This window comes from Myxocyprinus asiaticus, chromosome 3 (genome assembly GCF_019703515.2).
Source record: "Myxocyprinus asiaticus isolate MX2 ecotype Aquarium Trade chromosome 3, UBuf_Myxa_2, whole genome shotgun sequence".
Lineage (NCBI taxonomy): Eukaryota > Metazoa > Chordata > Actinopteri > Cypriniformes > Catostomidae > Myxocyprinus > Myxocyprinus asiaticus.
Window position 1 is genome coordinate 9,285,617 of NC_059346.1, and position 9,016 is coordinate 9,294,632.

A 9,016-nucleotide genomic window follows, 5' to 3' on the forward strand; every position below is an offset into this window, starting at 1 on the left:
AATACCTCTATGGATCTTTCCACAGCCAAACGTTGATTTATTCCTGTTGGAAGCAAGACAAGATAAGGGTCAAAATGCATTAGAGGCAGAATTAACAAAGAAGTATATATGGACTAAGTATGAAAGTTATATACAGGTTTTTACAGATGCATCTAAAGATCCAGGGAAAGGTCAGGTGGGGGTAGCATACATCATCCCAAGATTGAAAGAGGCAGAAGGAAAAAGGATATCAGATCAAGTTTCAGTGTTTACAGGAGAATTACTAGCAATTTTGCTAGCAATGAACAAAATAAAAGATATGGGATTAAACGAAACTCTCAAATGTTCATATTCAAGCTCTGCCCTGTTAAGTCTGGAAGCTCAACAGTCTGAAACTAGACAAGATATATTGATGGAGATTCTTCAGATATTATATATAATGCAGCAGACAAATAAGACTGTTCAGTTTTTATGGGTTCCTGTGCATATTGGAGTATCAGGGAACGAGGAAGCAGATAAATTAGCAAAACAAGTTATGGCAAAGAAAAATATAGACATTCATATTTTGTATAGTAAATCAATAATAAAGAAGGAGTTAAATCATAAATGGCAATTTTATTGGGATAATGAACAAAAGGGTAGGCATCTACATTTAATACAACCATTAGTAGGAAGAGGAAGGATCAGGTGGGAGGAGAAAAGAAGAGTGTATTTTATCTAGACTCAGACTGGGACATACAGGACTTAACTCGACAATGTATATAATAGGAAAACATCTTACAGGATTATGTGATTGGTGTGGAGTTAGAGAAACAGTGAAACATGTATTAATACAGTGTAACAGATATACAGAGGAAATAAATAAACTAACAGATGAATTACAGAAGAAAGGAGAATAGCAATTAACCTTAAAGAAGCTTTTAAATCCAGTAAGAGGGGATAGTCTGTTAATACAATTTCTGAATAGAACTCGTTTAAATGAAAGAATATAGCTAGGCCATAAAAGTTTTTTTGTTTAGTTTTGTTTTGTTTTTTCTCTTCTCTCTGGGCAGTGAGGGACTTGGGGCTGAAAATGGAGGAGCTGAACACGCAACGCCATAGGAAGCACGAGTCCTAAAAGGTCTGGGGAGAGAAGGAAAAGAGTCTCTGATCCGTAACCCACAGTACATGGCGGTAATGCTCTATTTTAGAATGCGAGCCGCCAATAAAAGAAGAAGAAGAAGACGACACTGGCGAGGACACAAGATGCCGGTTTTTTTAATGGATGTCTATGGAGGAGATACTTCTGTGCGCTGAATAAACTGCTTTTGTGAGAAAGCAGCTCATCACTGAATGAATTGATCGCCGGTCCGCCCATCTTCAACACATTTTATACTAAACAATCTATTCGGAATTAGCTATGTGTGGAGTTTACTACGATAAAATTGCTGCTTTATAAAAGAAGTCACGGACAATGTTGCGACAGGTAGGTGTCAGTTTACGGCTCTCCCCATTCATTTGTATGGTATCCGCAAACGGTGACTTACTGTCGTAACACGCTAGTTGACCGTTACGCTCTCTTCTATGGTAAAAGCGTGGAGGGTGTTTCCTAAGTAAATAATAGAAACGCTGCCTCTTTTGCAGTGCAATTAATTAATTTAGATTTATTTATTTTGCACACTATGTACATTTTATATCTTAATATGTACAAAAGTGCCATAAATTATCTATATATTATTATTATTATTTTTTTTTTTGTCTTAATGTGATCCACAACCCAAAGTTTGGTAAATGTCAAAGCGTTTTGTTTAAAAGTTGTTCATTGAATATTTAAGGATTTAATAAGGCAATTCATGCAGGTAAATAAACATATTTCTTGCCCCTAACAAAAATTAGTTTCAAAAACCCCTTTCAATTATTTGCAATAGAAGCAACATCTGAAAGATGCAGTAAATAATATGGTGTAACATATATATATATATATATATATATATATATATATATATATATATATATATATATATATATAATATAATTTTTATCCCCTTTTCTCTCCAATTTTGCAATGCCCAAATCCCACTACTTACTAGGTCCTCGTGGTGGTGCAGTTACTCACCTCAATCCTGGTGGCGGAGGACAAGTCTCAGTTGCCTCCGCTTCTGAGACAGTCAATCCATGCATCTTATCATGTGGCTCACTGTGCATGACACCACGGAGACTCACAGCATGTGGAGGCTCATGCTAATCTCCGTGATCCATGCACAAATTACCACACGTCGCGTTGAGAGCGAGAACCACTAATCGCGACCACGAGGAGGTTACCCCATGTGACTCTACCCTCCCTAGCAACTGGGCCAATTTGGTTTCTTAGGAGACCTGGCTGGAGTCACTCAGCACACCCTGGATTCGAACTCGAGACTCCAGGGGTGGTAGTCAGCGTCAATACTTGCTGAGCTACCCAGACCCCCTATAACATTTACATTTTTAATATTAGTTGTATAGATTTATTACAGGCACAAGCAAAATCTGAAAACACATATTTTATGCTTTCATGTTTCTTTATATGAATTATTGATTATTCTTTCATCTACAGTCTCCAGCAGAGGGACATTACAGTATAATGAAGTGCATGTCCATTGTAAATGGGTACAGGTATTACGTAACAATGACCATGAATTGTCTGTGGAATAACCATGAATGTAAACTGTATTTCCATGACAATTCAGACAGCAGAGTGTGACATTCTGACATGATGTCATCACTCACTTAATTTTAGAACATATTTTCATTTCCGATTTAAATATTAAGCCTGCATGAAAAGGATAAAGTGTATTCTAGAAGAGCCATAAAAATGTCTCCAAATGATGTCTTTAGCACTGCAATATTTAAGATATTTACTTTTTACCCTGTGCTGCTGTAATGTGTTATTTTTTTAAAAATAGTCTTAGAGGTCATAGTTGAAATTACTGAATCAAATGAATGTATCATAGTTAAAATTAGCTACTGCAGAATTCCAAACCACTTCAAATAGAATTGGTCAATTACTTCAGTTCTTGTGTTTGGAATTGTTTGTAGCATAATGACACAACTCAGTTACGATTCATACTAAAACTTGATGTCAAGTGTAGTTAAGTTTTCACGTCTGTCACATCATTGCACCTTTTACTTCCAAACTCCATATGGTGCAGCATCCTCAAAGCAAATCTTATTGATTCGCTGTATAATATCTTGTTTGATTCTGTCTCTTTTTGATATTGAAGGCAGAGAGATTCATTTCCATTTGATTTCAACACAGTTTGTCATGAAGTTCTGGCACCTAAATTATCTATAGCAGTGGTTCAATACAGTATGTACACACAAATGTTTCTGCTCAAAAAGGACTGGAATGAGGCAATTACTGTAGTCAGTGGTGTTAATAACTTCTTAAAATAGGGGGCTAGTTGTCTTCTTACCCCAGTGAGTATTTCTCAAAGTATGTGTATTTCTGAAAGTCAACACTGTACCTTAAAGTCTTGGCTATAAAATAAGCATTTGAACATTTCCACAGCTAAAAAAATATTTATAAAAAGATAGTTAGTTATAAACGATAGTTTCACACATTGACCTTTTTTGACAGCATATCTTAATATTGCATACCTTTTTGGTGAAATATAAAATAGGCCCGCTAATGATTTTAAAAAGCCATCTTCCATAACATATCTGTTGCCTGTTTAGTTATTAATGACTATTAATTGATTTTCAGCAATATTTAAACATTTAAACAATTACGAAACACAAAAAAATACATGAAACAACATAAATGGAAAAGTAATCAAACCACTTTTTGGCCATTAGAATGAATTTAATTGCAACAGCTGTTATCAAAATGTATTCGCAATTGTTCAATTTCACAATAAGAAAAACATATGGACAATTTTTCAACCTAACCTCGCATTTATGAAAGATAACCCTGTCTTTAGAACAGAACAAATCTACCTTTTATATATATATATATATATATATATATATATAGCAGCTATTTCAATATATGATATTATTGGAATTTTATGGAGCATAAATTTCATCTAAATGAATTAAATCAATTATTATTATTAAAATAATTATCGAGAAATGTGACTACTAGCTTTGGGCTCCCCTATTGATTTAAGAATTTGCAAATAATGTCAGTGCAGAGTGAGAAATGCAATTGCAATTAATCACCACTAGATGGTGGCGTCACATTATAAGAATCCCTTGATCCCTCAAACAGATTGTTGCACTAGCAGCAGCTGAATTCTGCATCACATAACCTCCTGCAAGTGTTCATGTGAAATCCCGCCACTTGCAAAGTAAATGCAGTTTTGGATTTAGTTCGAAATGTTCCGCCAATTTGTTTAGTCAACGTCCAATGCCGAATCACTGTTTTATGATTGTCATCAAAAATGACTAAGAAGAGGGAAAGAAGAGGAAGAAAAGACATTAGCGGGTTATGTGTGCGTGTGTCTGTGACCCCACAGATGGCAGAGGGAATGTGGAGATCACTTTGTCTCCTTCAGCGGAGTGATCAATTAAACCCATCCAATCCACAATGCCTGCCTCCTCCAGTATTGACTTATCTGGACCGTCACAGCGCACACAAAATATAGGATGACACGAATAAACGCTTTGAAGTATTATAGTTCATCAATAAACATCTATAGATAGATAGAAAAGAAAGAGTGATAGATAGATAGATAGAAAATAAAGAGAGACAGATAGATAGATAGATAGATAGATAGATAGATAGATAGATAGAAAAGAGCGATAGATAGATAGATAGATAGATAGATAGAAAAGAAAGAGTGAGAGACAGACAGATAGATAGATAGAAAAAAGAGTGAGAGACAGACAGATAGATAGATGAATGGATGGACACAGACAGACAGATAGAGAGATAGATAGATAGATAGATAGATAGAAAAGAGTGAGAGACAGATAGATAGAAAAGAAAGAGTGAGAGATAGATAGATAGATAGAAAAGAGTGAGAGACAGATAGATAGAAAAGAAAGAGTGAGAGATAGACAGATAGAAAAGAAAGAGTGAGAGATGGACAGACAGACAGATAGATAGATAGAAAAGAAAGAGTGAGAGATGGACAGATAGATAGATAGATAGAAAAGAGAGAGTGAGAGACAGACAGACAGAAAGATAGATAGATAGAAAAGAGAGTGAGAGACAGATAGATAGAAAAGAAAGAGTGAGAGACATAGATAGAAAAGAAAGAGAGACAGATAGATAGAAAAGAGTGAGAGATAGATAGATAGATAGATAGACAGACAGATAGAAAAGAAAGAGTGAGAGACAGACAGATAGATAGATAGAAAAGAAAGAGTGAGAGACAGATAGATAGAAAAGAAAGAGAGACAGATAGATAGAAAAGAGTGAGAGATAGATAGATAGACAGATAGATAGAAAAGAAAGAGTGAGAGACAGACAGATAGATAGATGAATGGATGGACGGACGGACAGACAGACAGATAGACAGGAAGATAGATAGATAGATAGAAAAGAAAGAGTGAGAGATGGACGGACAGACAGATAGATAGATAGATAGATAGAAAAGAAAGAGTTTGAGATGGACAGATAGATAGATAGAAAAGAAAGAGTGAGAGACAGATAGATAGAAAAGAAAGAGTGAGAGATAGATAGATAGAAAAGAAAGAGTGAGAGACAGATAGATAGATAGATAGATAGAAAAGAAAGAGTGAGAGATGGACAGATAGATAGATAGATAGAAAAGAAAGAGTGAGAGACAGACAGACAGACAGACAGAAAGATAGATAGACAGAAAAGAGTGAGAGACAGATAGATAGAAAAGAAAGAGTGAGAGACAGATAGATAGAAAATAAAGAGTGAGAGACAGACATAGATAGATAGAAAAGAAAGAGTGAGAGACAGACATAGATAGATAGAAAAGAAAGAGAGACAGATAGATAGAAAAGAGTGAGAGATAGATAGATAGATAGATAGATAGATAGATAGAAAAGAAAGAGTGAGAGACAGACAGATAGATAGATAGAAAAAAGAGTGAGAGACAGATAGATAGATAGAAAAGAAAGAGTGAGAGACAGATAGATAGAAAAGAAAGAGTGAGAGACAGACAGATAGATAGATGAATGGATGGACGGACGGACACAGACAGACAGAGCAGACAGATAGACAGGAAGATAGATAGATAGATAGATAGATAGATAGATAGATAGATAGAAAAGAGTGAGAGACAGATAGATAGAAAAGAAAGAGTGAGAGATAGATAGATAGATAGAAAAGAAAGAGTGAGAGATGGACGGACAGACAGATAGATAGATAGATAGAAAAGAGTGAGAGACAGATAGATAGAAAAGAAAGAGTGAGAGATAGATAGATAGATAGATAGAAAAGAAAGAGTGAGAGATGGACGGACAGACAGATAGATAGATAGATAGAAAAGAGTGAGAGACAGATAGATAGAAAAGAAAGAGTGAGAGATAGATAGATAGATAGACAGATAGAAAAGAAAGAGTGAGAGATGGACGGACAGACAGATAGATAGATAGATAGATAGATAGAAAAGAAAGAGTTTGAGATGGACAGATAGATAGATAGAAAAGAAATAGTGAGAGACAGATAGATAGATAGATAGATAGATCGATCGATCACAGTGCAAATTGACAGCCAGTAGAATATAAGTGTAGGAAGAGGTATTGTTATATGGTCATATATGGTCAAGGAAGTATTAGAACAACAATGGGCAAACACATGTTGTGTGTGACACTGATTGGGTAAGATGAGTCATACTTTCTATGATTGGCCACTTTTCATCAGTACTCTCAATCTCTCTCTCTCCCTTCTCTTTCAAACACTCTTTCATTCTTGCACTGTCATCATAGACAGACAGAAATACATTTCACCTGGTGTAGAAAGAAAAAAGGTGTTGAAAATCATAAGAACCTTAAAGGAGGACCTTAAAATGGAAGACAAAAAGACAAGTGAATGATTACAGGGCCAAGCATGGATGAAATTACAGACATGGCTGAACAAACACTACTCATTTGCCTCTCAGTATCTCTCTCTCTCTCTCTCTCTCTCTCTCTCTCCCTCTCTCTCTCTTTACTCATTCGCTTTCTCAAATTAATTTAAGAAGATTTTATTGACAAATGCACTATACGAACACTACAAAAATACTGTATGTCTTGAGAGATCAAGAAAGAGAGGGGGAAATGGACAGGAATGATGGCTTTTTCAGCCGCTTACCCATTAAAACTGCTTCCCATGCGCATGGGTGACTCACTGGCTTGATCTAACCAATGTTGTGTTGAAACCAGCAAGCTTGTGAGTTAAAAGCTGAAACTAAAAGCCTTGTGCAGGGTTTGTTCAGCAGCCTCATGGTGATGTTTTTTAGTCGATCATTACCAGAGCACAGAGGAGCTCAGGCTTGACAGTAAAGATCCCGTGTGTTGTTGGAAGGAGGACATGGAAGATCTCTTAAAACAGTATTTTAATTGTCCCTTCCTGTTTATTTTTTCTCCAATCTCTGTCAAACCAACACAAACTGGAGAGTTTTATTCCATGTTAAACTCCCCATAGTAATATCACAAATGAGTTCCTAATTGTTACTCCTAGACACAAATAAGAGTAAATGTAGTGCAAACTGAGACTTCTGCTTTTCAGAAGAAAAAAAAAAGACTCTAGTAATCTCACGTATCAAGAATTTCAGAAGAGATCTCAGCAAAAACTGTGCTCAGATTTGCCAAGATACCAAAGAAAATCAAAAGCCAGTGATTTCAATATGAAATAAAATGTTTCTCATTAAATTCTTCCAAGACCAAATTGTCTGAGGAACCCACATTCATTTTATAGCTTTTTATTCTTACTGTATATCAACAATTGTTTCATTTCATTCATGTCTATTTTAATTCTCCAAAGAATTTTAGGAGAAACATGGACAAATATATATATATATATATATATATGTATATATAAAATGGAAAAACGCAGGTTGTCTTATTTACTTAAATATATTATTTGTGATCTACACAACAAAATTGTGTTTCTCTTCAAAACTTGTTTTCTTTACTTTCGATTAATGTAATTCTCCAAAATGTGCACTCTACTAGATTACATTATGTAGAGTGAATGTGAACCAATCAGGTATGTTCAATAACACGGGCAAGGGGATTTGAAGTTCCCAGCTTGCTTTTTATGGAACTTGCAGAGAAGAAAAATGTTAAAATTAAGTGTTATTTTATGCATTTTGAGCAAGGTAAAAAATAGGGAGACTGAATAGTGTTAAAGTGTTTAATGTATGTTTGGGTGGGTTGGGTTTGGGTGTTAGAACCAATTCTAAAACGCTGGGTTACCACTGAGTAGAGCTTATGTTGGGGACAGGTACACAAACACCATGCTGTACTGTATGTTGCTTAACTCAAGTAGCACATGCTATAGTATTTAGCATGCTAATGTTTGCAATTGCTAGCAACAACAACAAAAAAAGCTTACTAGCATAATTTATAACATAAACCAGTTATGTGACAAAAATTTTATGTAAAACTGAAGAAATGAATCATGTTCGGGACACATAAAAAATCACGTTGAAGCTACTTAATATGATAGTTTAAAAAAAAAAAAATTCTGACAAATAATTAATGAGCTAAACCAAGAGGAAAAAATGTGTTGATGTAATTTAACTGATTCCTCTGGAACCGATGTACATGATTAAATCATGTAAATTCAAAGCATTTATTTATGACTGACATATCCATGAGCTATGAGCAACCTCTGAAATAGAAATCATTTCATCTGGGTCTCTTCAATCCACTTAAATATAACAGACCAAGAAAATGAAATTGTGAGGTTTTTAGACAAATAATCCCCACCCTGCAGTCTGTCAGTTGTTTAAACATCACAATATTCTTCCTTTTTATATTAGATAGTTTAACCTGAAAGTATACAGTGTATTGAAATTACATTCAAAGTTTAAAATCAATGGGGTGTGAACACAAGGTTATTCACAAAAGAGCTAAAAAAATAATTCTATTAATAATAACACTAAAGACATAC